Source organism: Pipra filicauda, unplaced genomic scaffold, assembly GCF_003945595.2.
Source record: "Pipra filicauda isolate LSUMZ 115617 unplaced genomic scaffold, ASM394559v2 scaffold217_size2002032_pilon, whole genome shotgun sequence".
Taxonomy (NCBI): Eukaryota; Metazoa; Chordata; class Aves; order Passeriformes; family Pipridae; genus Pipra; species Pipra filicauda.
Genome location: NW_024104329.1, coordinates 1588716 through 1601218, shown reverse-complemented (window position 1 = coordinate 1601218; position 12503 = coordinate 1588716). Strand labels below are relative to the sequence as shown.

At 48.1% G+C, this 12503-nt stretch overlaps 1 protein-coding gene across 2 annotated transcripts in view; it reads left to right on the top strand.

The window, feature by feature from the left end:
• The first annotated feature begins 1039 nt into the window (after positions 1 to 1039).
• Positions 1040 to 12503, top strand: part of LOC113991423 (ras association domain-containing protein 7-like) — a 35147-nt gene continuing 23683 nt past the window's right edge. The window contains exon 1 of one of the 2 annotated variants that reach the window (XM_027727752.2): positions 1040 to 1678. The gene's annotated coding sequence lies outside the window, so the exon portion shown is untranslated. Of the gene's footprint in view, positions 1679 to 1751; positions 2002 to 12503 lie in introns of those variants that run through there. The other variant, XM_039381213.1, reaches the window with a different exon arrangement.

Sequence of the window (12503 nt, the reverse complement as noted above, 5' to 3'; positions counted from 1 at the left end):
AAAGACACGGATCCACAGGGAAAAGGCTGCTACAGCTCATTCACATCCACCTGCAGAGCAGAGTGGGGTAAGGAGCCAGCCTGGATTCATTAATTGTTGCTGGCACAGGGTGACAAGGAAAGCAGCCCAAGTGCAGGCCACGGGAGTGAATTGCACCTCGGCAGCGTAGCTAATTAATGAAGTGAAATGAGTGGTTGGGAGGTGGTATAATGGAGAGTGAGTCAGGCACAGCACCACGTGGAGTTGATCCTATGGTTCCACCCTCCAGCATGCTCAGACCACACTTCAGGTCATCTTCTCTTGGGAGCAGGCAAAACCTCAGTTGTCTTCTGGTGGGGAGAATAAATTACAGGCAACAGGGTTAGAGAAACCCAGTACACTTATCCCAGAGGCTCAGCATCTGCTCTGGGCATGAAGGATGTTATGCTATGACTTTGAACCATGAGCAGGAAGGAGATCCACATGGATGCCTGGATTGGAGAGTCTAAAGGGCTCAAAGGAAGAAGCTCTGCCAAGATATCTGGATCCCTGTTGTCCATCCCACTATCACCACCACCAAGGTGATGTGGAAGTCTCTCTTCAGTTTGTACCTGGGCACCTGGACCTACCCACCTTGGGAAGGAGCCTGGTGGGTCTAACCCTCTCCAGCTGTGGGCAGGCAAAATGCACTGGCTCTCATCACTGGTTCTCATCACCTGGTTCTCATCACTGGCACCACAGGAAACAAGGCTGCATCTTTCACTCAGGTGTGCACCTTGGCAGCAGCTGCACCTGTTTGAGCCGAGAAGCCAGCACCAAGGTGTTAAGGAAACTTTCCTGTCTGATCATTCGGGAGGCACTTTGGCTGTCACAGTCCCAAATTTGAGTGCCTCCCGAATGATCAGACAGGAAAGTTTCCTTAACAAAAGATGGACTGTTTGCATTGTGTATTGATGTGCCCTGTGCTCACGGGCGCTTAGGGCTGCAGTTTTGGCCTCTGTAAAAAACATCTTGCAGGGGCTGACTGGGAGAAAAAATGCCCCTGCAACTACAGCCAAGCCAGAAAGCATCCCTGGAACTGTGAGTCTGTGGGTCTGCACCAATGCTGCACAGTCTGGGGCAGAGCCAGTCAGGTGGAAGCAGCCACACGGGGGGACAAGGAGCACACTACCAGTTCTGGGGAAGCTCCATCACTCCTTGAATGAAGCAATCTAGGCGCTGGCTCTCCCTGATGAGGTGACCACCGGGGTCTAGGCTGGAGCCGGGAGGTGAAGAACGAGGACATCCAGAAGAGCCCAGGCTTTCGAAATCAATTTTGGCAGTCGGAAGAAATTCTCCTTTCCTTTCCCTTCTTCGCGGCTCTTTTGTTTTCCGCAGCCCGACAGAAGAGGCTTCCAGCAAGCGGCAGGGGTGGGGGCAGAGCCCACCCGCACAAAGGCAGTTCCCCACGGGCTGTGTGACCGCTGTCACGCTTTTTCGCTCAAATCAACGCCAGGGGAGGATGACGTGAGGCTGGTGCTCCCCGGCCCCGGGGCTGATTGGTCCCAGCTCAGGTTTGAACGCCAAGGTGTCCTGGCAACGAGAAGCAGAGGAGCCAGACTTTCTCGTCCCTACTCGGCTCCGGGAGCGCGGCGGGTGCTGGAGAAAGGCAGGCATCGACGGCGAGGAGCAGCGCGGAGGGCCCCTGGCCCTCCTCCAGGTACCCTCTGCGCGGTCCCGGGCCATGCCCCGGCCCCACCTTTGGAGGTGGGATGAGTTTCACTCAGTGTGGGTGTCAGGTGGCCGACGGCGGCACTGACTCTACTCAGCCGGCACCTGTGCTCCTGTCTACAGTCACGGCAGTGCAGGAGCTTGTTTTAAGTGGGAGTACGGCAAGGGAAATCACTGGGATTTTGGGGGTCTTGAAAGTGATTTTGTGGGAGGGATGCTTGGGTAGAAGCTGTGCAGGGAGGAAGGAGTCAAGCGGCCTTCAGACAGTTTGTGGTCAGCTCTCTTGCCCCAAGAGGACGGAGGTGATTTTGGGTAAGTTTGGGTTCGCCTGATTAACAAAACTCACAAAAGCCCTGCAGGGCAGCCAAGGCTACGAGCTGTGCTAGAAGAAGGTGGCTTTAAATTGAAATTAAAGCTTTTCCTGCTGATAGCTGCTCTGATTGTGTCTCAGCACAACCCGCCTGCATGTCCATTCCTCTGGAGCCGGGGGGAGGGTGAGGAGGGAAGGGCCCTCCAGGGCTCAGTTGTGTGCAGGGAAGCGAGGAGCATTGTGGGGGTGTGCTGTAAAGAAAAGGCTTTTTCCTCTACTTGGGAGATGGGAGCAGAGATGTAAGAAGCTTGCTGGGGGAGGGCGCTTGCCGGCACGGGGAGGCAGCATTCACCACAGCCCGGTTTGCACCTGTCAAAACTAGCAGAGACAAACATGTAAAAAGATGTGAAAGATGTGCCAGCCATTAATGACAGAGCAGGTCCAAGCTGTCCTAGACGAGGGAGCACCTCCACAGGGTAACATCCATCCCAGAGGAGCTTCCTGGTTCCGTGGTGGGTGATGAGCTTGTGGAAGGGCTGGTGTCCTGTGTGGATTCAGTGGCATACACTGAAAAGCAACACCCCAACTCAGAAAGGTCTTGGTGCCACGAGTGGGGCAACAATGCCAAGACCTTTGAGATCACAGCTTGTGTTATTTATCAGGGCACAGGGCTGAGGGCTGCCTGAACAATTCTTACCCACAGCGCCAAAGGCACGAGAAGACTTGGTGTCATGCTTGTAGCAGAAGAGCAGTTCCTCAAGATCCTGGTGTTAGGGAAAGGCAGAGGGACATCACAAAATGAGCAGAGAGGGTTTTGCTGGCAGTGTTTTGTTGCTGACCTGGATTCTCACTGATGACCTGGAGGTGTAAGATTAGCACAGTCAGCCTATCCCAGGACTGTGGGGGGATTAGAGAAAGGGAAAGGGTCATGCCTGTTACACAGGTCATTCTTCGCTGTTTAAGTGGGAATATGCAACACAAATTGTCAGTTAAAAAAAAATCCTGCATAATGCAGTGTTGCCAAGGTTTATAATTCTGGGGTGATGGACTTACAGCAGTATAGTCTTTACCTGGAAAACCCAGGTACCAGGTCTATGAGATTCAGTGATGCTTTTTATATCTAAATAAAAGTTAAGAAAAAACATCTGTCCCATGCAGTAAGAGGAGGTTTGACCTAAATGAACCTGAAAATTCAGAAACCTAAAGGTGAATTAAACTAATTGGGTATTTTCATTCTTTTCTTCAACAATCATGTTTTAGAGCCAGTTTTTAAAATTTAGCAATTTGAGACTGGGTGATACTCCTACTTGGACCAGCAGCTCTCCCTGCTCCAATTAGTTCAAATAAGCCTTGTTTCTCTGAAGGGTTAAGGCAAGTACATTCTTCAAGCCTTATTAAACCCATGAACACTAATGTCATTCTGAAACCCAAGAGAGGGGAAAGCATACCCACACCTTGCAGGCCTTAAAAAGGAACAAATTCAGCTCACTCTGTATGTCCCCAAGCATTCTGCCTAGGGAGTTTATGACTGGGAGTGTTAGCCCCACTGAAGCAGGACTTTCCCAGATAGTCATTAAATAACTTGTCTTTCCTGGTATTTTATGGAATCAACAGTGCTTGTTGCTTGCTAATAGCATCTGCTTTTATTTGAGTGGGATCATATTTTATAACAATCTTTCTGTTCAGTTTGCATGTTTGCAGTGACCCCAGCAAGTAACCACTCCATGGCTGGTAGTAAATTCACTCCCAGATGCTTAATGATGGTATTTACTGTAGGAGCCACCAGTCTTAAGGCTGTAGTGATGATGTGGTGATTAGGGTGTGTTGATGGGACACAGGGCAGTTGGGTAATTGCTAGTGGTGAGCTAGTGAACTCCCAGGTAATTGCACCTTACCTGGAGAGGTGTGCTGTCATGAGCGGTGTTTTAAAGACAAAGCTGTGAGGAGTATAAAGGACGGTCATTGTCTCCGTATGACAGCACTGAATCATGAACAGGAAATTATCCCTTCTCCATACCAAGAAAAATAAAGCTTGGTCTGTTTTCTTTCCTGTCGGTTTCTTACAGAAAAGACACTCATGGTAGGACTCATGTGCCTGTCAATCTGTGCTCCTTCCTTCTCTTCATACCCTTTAAACACTTAAGAAGTAGAGATGCTCTGCTTCAGGACACCTAAAAGTGTCCTGAAAATGGGTCTTGAAAGGAGGAAAGAGAAAGACATACTCATTGTCCCTAGAAATGCCTGGCGTAGACCAAATCTCTGTTAGACGCCAGAGAGTCCTTGTAGCAGAGGGACCCCAGCAAAGCTCACTCACCAGAAGGCTTCAACATAAGCTCAGATTTCATCCATAGACATGAGGTTCGAGCAATCCTTGTTCCTAGGAGAGCAGACATCATTAATGAGGTTATTAAGGGGAGACATTAATTTTACTTTTAATGAATGTGGGATCTACAGAAGTTTGTGTGGTCACTTGCTAGAGCCCCATGGCCCTTGGGCAAGATTTCTCAAGTCCCAGCCATCTCCATGTGTGTTTGGGCTCCTCAGGATATTACTCAGCCTGCACGTACATGGAGCTGGTAGTCCTCACTTAGTCCTAGTGTCGGAGGCTATCTCAGGTGCTGATCACCCCCAGTGCCTGCGGTCTCCAGCCTTGGCACTTTGTGTTTGTTTGCCCTGCATACCCATCAGTGGAAAAGCCAAAATTGCTTTGCCCTCCCCTCTCATGCAGGAGAGGGCTGAAGACATGATCCCTATAATTGCCACCCTCTCCTACCCCAGAAAGGAGTAATCCCCAAAGCAGTGGTGACGCTAGAGTCCTCTAATGCTTCTGGAGTCTTCATCATCAGGTCCTGGAGGGCTTTGGGAAAGATGCCTTACATCTATTTTACAGCTGAGAGGGTGAAAGCAAAGTAAGGGGCAGAACCTTGACACGCATTGCCAGGAGGAGAGCAAATGGCAGGCTCTCCCAGCAGGGCCAAGGGGCTGATAGTGGTGCTCTCACCTTACCCAAGGTTCGAGCTCACCAGGTTGGTCTGGTACCAGGAATGCTCTGGTTGAGTGGCTCTTTATCTGCTCAAACCTTTTCATTTTGTCTCATGATTAAGAGACAAAGATGGGGAGTGTCTTTTCTCTCCAAATTATTGAGCTTTCCTTTCCCTCTGTAGCAAGAGAGAAAAATTGCAGCAAAACCAGCAAAACAAATTCCAGTACAAGATTGTTCCAGTGATGGGGAGAAAATAAGTAATATGTGGGCCCAGGACCACCCAGGAGAGAGTCTGCTCTTGCCCCAGCAATGCTTTAAGGGGCTTAACAAGTCAGTACCAACAGTAAAGCTGTGGCAGGGTTATCAATATATTAAGAATTTTGGACAAATGGGCCAGATGTTTCCAGGTACTGGCTGATAGAAATGATAGTGCTGGTCCAGGTTGCTGTAGTTCCATTGACACGCCTGCAGCTGCTCTACTGTTATGGTTAGTGATGGGAAAAGTGGTTTAAACTGTCCTCCTTCCCCAGCCTGATCCAAGCACTCACTGCTCCACCTTGTTTGTTGGCATGAGCATTTACCCAGCTGCCTGATGCAGAGGCACTGGTCTGGCGTAAGAAAAAAAAATAACAACATTTTCTCCCTTGGGGATTTTCTACAGCTGGACAAGTCCTTGATCTAGTTCTCTGCACCAAAAGCAGTGCAGGCATGGTGGAGGGGGAAGTGCAGCTGTTGGCCCACCACTGCCTGCTTTAACCAGTCCAAAATATCAGCTTGAATGCGAGGTCATGGATGAATCCTTTCCTCTGTCGTTCCTCTGGTGCTGATAAGGGAAACATGTTGATTGTGGTTTTACTGACCACTGCCAGATGTTTGAAATTCTTTAGTTTAATCATTGGTCCAGGACCACTAGGTCCAGTGGCTCTGATCACAGGAGTGCTGGGCTGAAGGAAATCCCTTGAAACCTGCTCTCTGGTACCAAGATGATCACTGAGCTACACAATACCATAAGCCCTACCAATACAATATCTTTGAACCTGAAGATAGTGAGGTACAGGCAGAGATCAGAGCACGAGATTCAGAGGCTGGAGCTGTTGGGTGTTGATCCTGGCTCTACTGCCAACTCTCTTTGTCCTTGGGCAAATTATTTACCTTTCCTTTTCCCTGCTCCCCTTCCATCCCCTTTCCAAATCCTTTGTCACATGAGGGTTGGGGAGAAGCTTGCAAAACTCCTTCTGAAGTGCTTTGAAGACAGAAAGCAGTATGAACAAATGATAAGTTGTATGGGCAATATAAACAAACCTGGCTACATATTTCCCAGGCTCAATGAGGAAGGAGGAGGGATTAACTGGTGGGTGGCACCCACCTCCTAATTACAAGGCTTGTCTCTGGATCCCTTCAGTGTGAAGCATCCTCTTGGCTGAAAAGCAGATGATATAGTCACACCTGAGCAGAGGTAGGGGAAGAAAAACTTGTCACACAAGTGAACCAGAGTGGCTGTAAATTTCCTTTGGGAGGGAATGAGTGGTGGGTGCCAGCAGTGAGTTGAAAATGGTCTTCTGGACCACCTCCAGACCTACTGGTTCAGCTATGCCTCTTCTTTCTTCTTGTCTGGTGAGTTGTTCCAGGTGATTGCTAGATGACTTTGAGGGTCCCATAAGATCTAGGGAAGTCCTCCCTGTAGCTGCCATTAGACTCCATTTATCCTTTCTGACACCTGATTTGGGGGATAACCTCTGGCATTTTAGTACTCTATTTGAACCACACCAATTTTTCAACTCAAAAAGCAGCACAGCCCCAAAGTTTAAGATTGAATAAGTAAATTATGAGTATGCTTTACTTTCTGAACCTTTGCAGCATTTCAGGGTCGCATTTTTAACATGTCTTTGCAACAGTGGGAGTTAAAACCTGATGCTGCATGTGTATGTGCTAAGAAAAGTGAGATATCCACACAAACAGCTGCTGTTGAGGAGACAAGAAATGCAGCAGATACCATGAAGGCTGATGGACCTTTGGAGAACAGCCCCAGACAGGTGTCTTGGGCCCCTTCCACAACACCCATGGTTCTTGTCTTACTGCTACTTTTTGCATTTCACACGTGCTCATGACCTTGCCTAAAATCTAGATTATTCTTGCAGGTATAGCAACTCTGAAGAGCACGTGGAATAGGTTTGTAGTTCTGGCCCCTTTCTTTGGCCAAGTATGGCAGAGAAGTGCAGGTTTAGCAGCCTGGGACCAGGGAAAGCAGCTGCAATTTGGGCCTCTGCCTTTGATGCTTTATAGCTTGGGCAAAAATCAATCGGGATCTGTTGAAAGAAGACATGTAAGTGCCTAAAAGTGCAGACTGATATCTGCGTGCTGTTTATTTTGGTTTTAAGCTGGATCTCATAATTTCATTTTACGTTTGGTAACTAGGAAGAAATATTATTTCTCCCTCCTTTTAATAGTCTTCTCCAGCATGAAAGCTGCTGGGGTAGGAGATGTCCCCATATGTGTGCAAGTGCACGTTGCATGCCCTGAACTCAGTTGGAAGCTTATATTGAATTACAGAACAGTAGCTCTGGAGCTGAGCAGCTAAGACGCTCTTTAAGCCCTGCAGAGCTGCATGTAGTGGAGGGCATTTTTCCCCGGTGAGCATTTGATTCCTGCAGCTCTGTGGGGAAAGGGAGATATCTGCACCACCTGGGGGTGTTCCTCCATCGCTCACCAGGGCCGAGCAGCACCTGCTCACAACCAGTGCTTTGCCTTGGAAACCCCTGATGGGTGGTGAATATATCTGCTGCCTAGTTTCCCTCTTTGTTAGTCTGCATGGAACAGCCTCAGAGATTATTGCCCCCATCCATCCAGCTTGCCAGACAGATGTTAGGGATGGTGATGGATATATCTGCTCTCAGATTGAGAAGCAGTTTAAAATGCATCCCCTGCCAGCTGTGGCCCTCTACCCTATTAGCTTTTAAGTGGTCTCTGGAAGAAATCCTCTTTTTCTTTTTTTTTTTATCTGAGCCCTACCCTTTCCTTCAGTCTTCTTCTGCTGATTTCTGCCTGGCAAAGCCCCAGCAGCAGCCCCCGGGCAATGTGGCACGTGCAGTGGAAACAACTTTGGCTGACTGGGATGCTTTTGCAGGGAGCCCTGGTGCTGTACACAGCATAGTGGGGAGGAGAAAATGCCTCCAGATGGAAGTCAGACATCTCTTCCTTCTCCTTTTTTCCCCCCTAACGCAACAATTCAGTAGTTATGTCAGCATGACTAGACAGCATGGGGATAGAGAGAAGCTGGAGCCTCCACGGCATCAAGCAAAAGCCTCAGTTGCCTGTTGCAGGAGTCTCTTTATGTCTCCTGCTGATAGAATGAGAAAAGGAGCTGCGTGGGGAGGGCACCACAGAACAACTCCTTTGGGGGAGAGTGGACGCTCCTCTGCACTGGACATTTATATACCAGCTTGTCCTGCCCTGGTGTCTCTGCACAGGCAAACTCATTCTTGGCATGAATTTTCCTGCCTTTTTCCAGAGACCCTGAGAGTAGTCATCCCTGGGCTGCCTTTCCAGGGCTTTTCATCCTCCCAGAGACTGTAACAGTTGTGGTGCAGGTCTCATTTCTTCCCTGGGTTTGCCCTGCAACAGTGGCGGCAAGGATGTGCTCGTCCCTGCAGATTAAAGGCTGGAAAGCTGCTCTTTTGCCTAGGTAGATTTAAAAGTCCAAGAGCAACAATGCTCAAAAAATACGTCCTCTCCTGAATGGAGATCTGGGGGAGAAAGTCTGGCTCGGTGCTGATGTTGTGTTGGGACAGGGATGCTGGGGTAGCAGCCTTAGTGGGAGATGGCTCTGCCTGCATTACTCGTGGTGGTGGAGGGGAAACCTGACATGAAAATATAAATTATATGTGTTCAATAGATAGATGAACAGTACTTCTACCAGCACTGTAAATCAAGCCTTTTCTTCCCACCTTCTCATAGATTTTACCAGCCTAAACTGGATTTTTTTGTACAATATTTATTTTTCACTACTAAGGCTTGAAGGAACTGTGTTTTCAAGCAGCCCATGACTTCTTTTTTCTAAAAAAATCAATTTTCCCCTAAAGTCAGCTCAGAGCACCTGTCTCTTTGAAAACCAGGCCCCTTTAAGACGTCTCAGACTGCTTTGAATCAGTAATTGTTTTTGAATAGGCAGGCCAAATGTTTTATCACTTCAAACTCCCATAGCAATGCAAATCTATACAGCTGAGAAGCCTCTTTCCATGCATGGGGGTGATGGGTATAGATAAGGATTAAAAATGGAAACAAGTTCAGCCCGGGGGTCCTCTTTGTTCCTCCCTGTCCTTGGTGGGGTTGCCAGGGCTACATTTGTTCCCTTGCATCTTTTTTGGATGAGATCCAGTTCCCCTTGAATGCAAAGGCAAGAGGTACAGTGTTGGGAGAGGGCTGGATGAGGTCCTAGGTACATACATATTTCATTGCCCATGCCACACTCTGTATTGTCTTCTCTCTCTGGTTTCACAAAGGTGGTATTTTCTAAAACTCCCACTTGTTGAGGGCAGTACAGTCCAGGCTTCATCCTGTCTAAAGTTTCTGGCTTCTCAGTTGTATTCCACGGTCTCTGAATGGTAGCCAGTGATATTTCCCATGCCTGGTGAGAAGAGGGGGGATGCTTGGTATAAAAAACCAGGACCCTCCAGAGAGCCATTGGGAGGGGAGTACATGTGCTGTGCCATGTCCTTCCCAGGGCTGTTGTGTGTGTTTTGGGACCATGCTGGTTCACTCAGTGTGCGGGAGATGAACACCACTTGCAGAGCCTTACTGGTGCTGGGCTGCCCTGACTTCTTTAACTAACCCACAGCCTGAAGGCAAATATTGACTATTAAGAGGTGGAAAATGTTGGTGAGCAAGGAGAGCAGTCTAAATCCTCCTTTTTGCTTAGGTCGCCTGTTATTAGAGCTGCCTGCTGTGTGCTGAGTACGGGTGTGCTCAGAAATTGCCAAGAGCTCAGCATTATGGAAGCAAAAGCCAATTTACTGACTTCCCAATAGAAAGGAAGATACATGCTGAATGTGCATCTGTTGGATGATATTTCTGTTTCAGTCATGCTGCTAACATACAAATGGAAAAGCAACTTTGTTTGCATGATTCGTGTAGTTACTAGAAAAACTTGGGTTAAGAATACAGTGATACTACGTAGGCATCAGGTACTATTTATTCTTAGTAGAGCAGGTAATAAAATCTGTTTTCTATTTGGCTCCCCAAGTGAATTCCAGTTGACATGGCCTACTCTACTTCTGTACTCTGGACATGTAGACCATATATCTTCATGTAAAATCAATAGCTAACAAGAAGCCAGTCCCTTGAAGATATTAACAATTTATCTTTAAAATTAAAAGACAGACTGTGAAATTTTGTCAAAGAGGAAAAAAATCTCTGCTCCTCTTTGTTTAGGTATTGTTATTTGTGTGTTTCAGGTGCATATAGGAACCACTTAGGACTTAATCAACTAAGGATAACAATTGTTATCATCATTGTACTTTTAAAAGAGACAGCTGCTTGGCTGCTTTCCCACCACACTGGAATTTCCAGGGAGACACAGAGGAACTGGAGTGATTTTAGGCCTTCATCCCTGTTCACCAAAGAGCTTTGGCTCAACAGGACTGAAACCCAGGATTAAATCCTGCAGGGGTTTATGTCTTTAGTATTGGGTTCCAGCCCAGATTTAACTATCTTGCTGAACTGGGGTCTTAATACATAACCCTAGTGTTAGCCAGGGAAAAATAAAAAAAAAAAAAAAATTTAAAAAAGATTTTGAGTATAAAAATTATATAGGACAATTAGAAACTATAGAACTTGCCTGTCCTTTGCAAGCTTGTGTCGAGAGGTGGACTTGGATGTCCAAGTCAGTATCCAAAGCAATCCAGGCTTGGGACCCTCCTTGTTTCTGCACGAGGTCCCTACTTGGTACTACCAAGACGCAGAGCTGGTGCAAGACTGTGCTGTGCTCTGACACCTGGCACCAGCAGCCACAGCAGAGCAAGGCATGGGAGAGAACCTCCAGTTTTGGTGGTGTGAGAGGGCTGTGAGGCTGGAGATGAGGGACTGGCTGTGTGTAATGTGGGGGATTCTGAGAGCACAGACTGGCAGGTGGCTTCTGAGGCATGGTGTTGGAAAAGCAATTAGGGATCAATGGGAATGGCATGGGTAGAGAGCAGGAAAAGGTGTCCCAAAGGATGAAAACTGTACCAGGCTCAGGTGCCCTTCCAGCATGAAACTGGGAGCCCAGGCAGGGAAGGAGGGGAAAAAGCTGCAGCAAGAACCAGAAAAACCTGCTTATGCCAGGCTGGGATTCACATTACTCACACTGGTTTAAAGCAGGTCAGGTTCACTTTGGTTTCCAGGCAAAGATGGCCAAACTGCCTAAAGACTGTTTTCAGCTCAGAGCAGTTCTGAGCTCCGCTGTGCCTGTTCCCTGTGTCACTGCCCTTGTGCACTCCTACCTTTCACCAGTGCAAGATCTTTCCCGGGATTTAAGCCTTTCTAAGCAAAGGCTGGGCTAGGGGCATGCAAAAAGGCATGTTCCCCAGCCCACCTGAGGGGTGGGATTGCATCTGGGCACTCACACCTCCTAAAACCACAGGGTTTGAAGAAGCAAGCTTGCTGGTTGAAGCTGGATGGGAAACTGCTTCTGGAGATGCTCCCCATTGCCAGGGAAGAGTGATCTGCCTCCCCCCGATGCCTTCCCCGGTGAGAAGCTCCTGACAGTGGTGCAAGCTGCCCTGCTGCAGGTCTCATCCACACTGGCACCAGGGCTGGCTGCACCATGCTTCTCCTTCCCACCAGACGATGGGCCAGGTGGGTCAGCCCACGACTTACTAGGTTCTTACAGTCAACTGGGTGTAAGTAGCAAAGATGAAACCACAATCTTGCTGAGAAGAAGGAGGGGGAAAGGAGCTAACAGCGTTAGAAATCAGATCGTCGGAGGCTAATGGCTATGTCTGCTTATTAGGCAGCAATAACAGTAATTTACCTTTGAATTCCAATAATTCATCATAACGCTTTGCACCTACCTCATGAATCCTCACTGCTTATCTCACCCCTCTTGTTTAGGGATCTGAAAGCATTTCATAAACATTAATTAATTGTTCCTCCACACCCCTAGAAGCAAACTAAACATTATCCCAACTTTGCAGCTAGGGAAGCTGAGCTCACCTAAAGAGATAACAACTGAGCAGGGATGCAGGGGCCTATGGTACAGACCCTTACCCCAGCTTCTACCACAGGCATCTTTCTGCAGATGGCTCTGCAGTGTGGACATTGAGAGCACAATCCGGGGTAATTCCGCCCCTCACCCATGCATGTTTCTGTGCTTACCACTATTTTCAGGTGGCAGAAGAGCCGTAAAAAGGGTAAGGGCTGCTCCTGCCTTGGAGATGTCTACAACACTCATGTCTATCTCATCACCTTCAAGCCTCCACCACAGGGACCAGGCACCTGCCAGTGTGAAGCACCTGTCATTATTCACAGTAGGACTCTCCCTTTTTT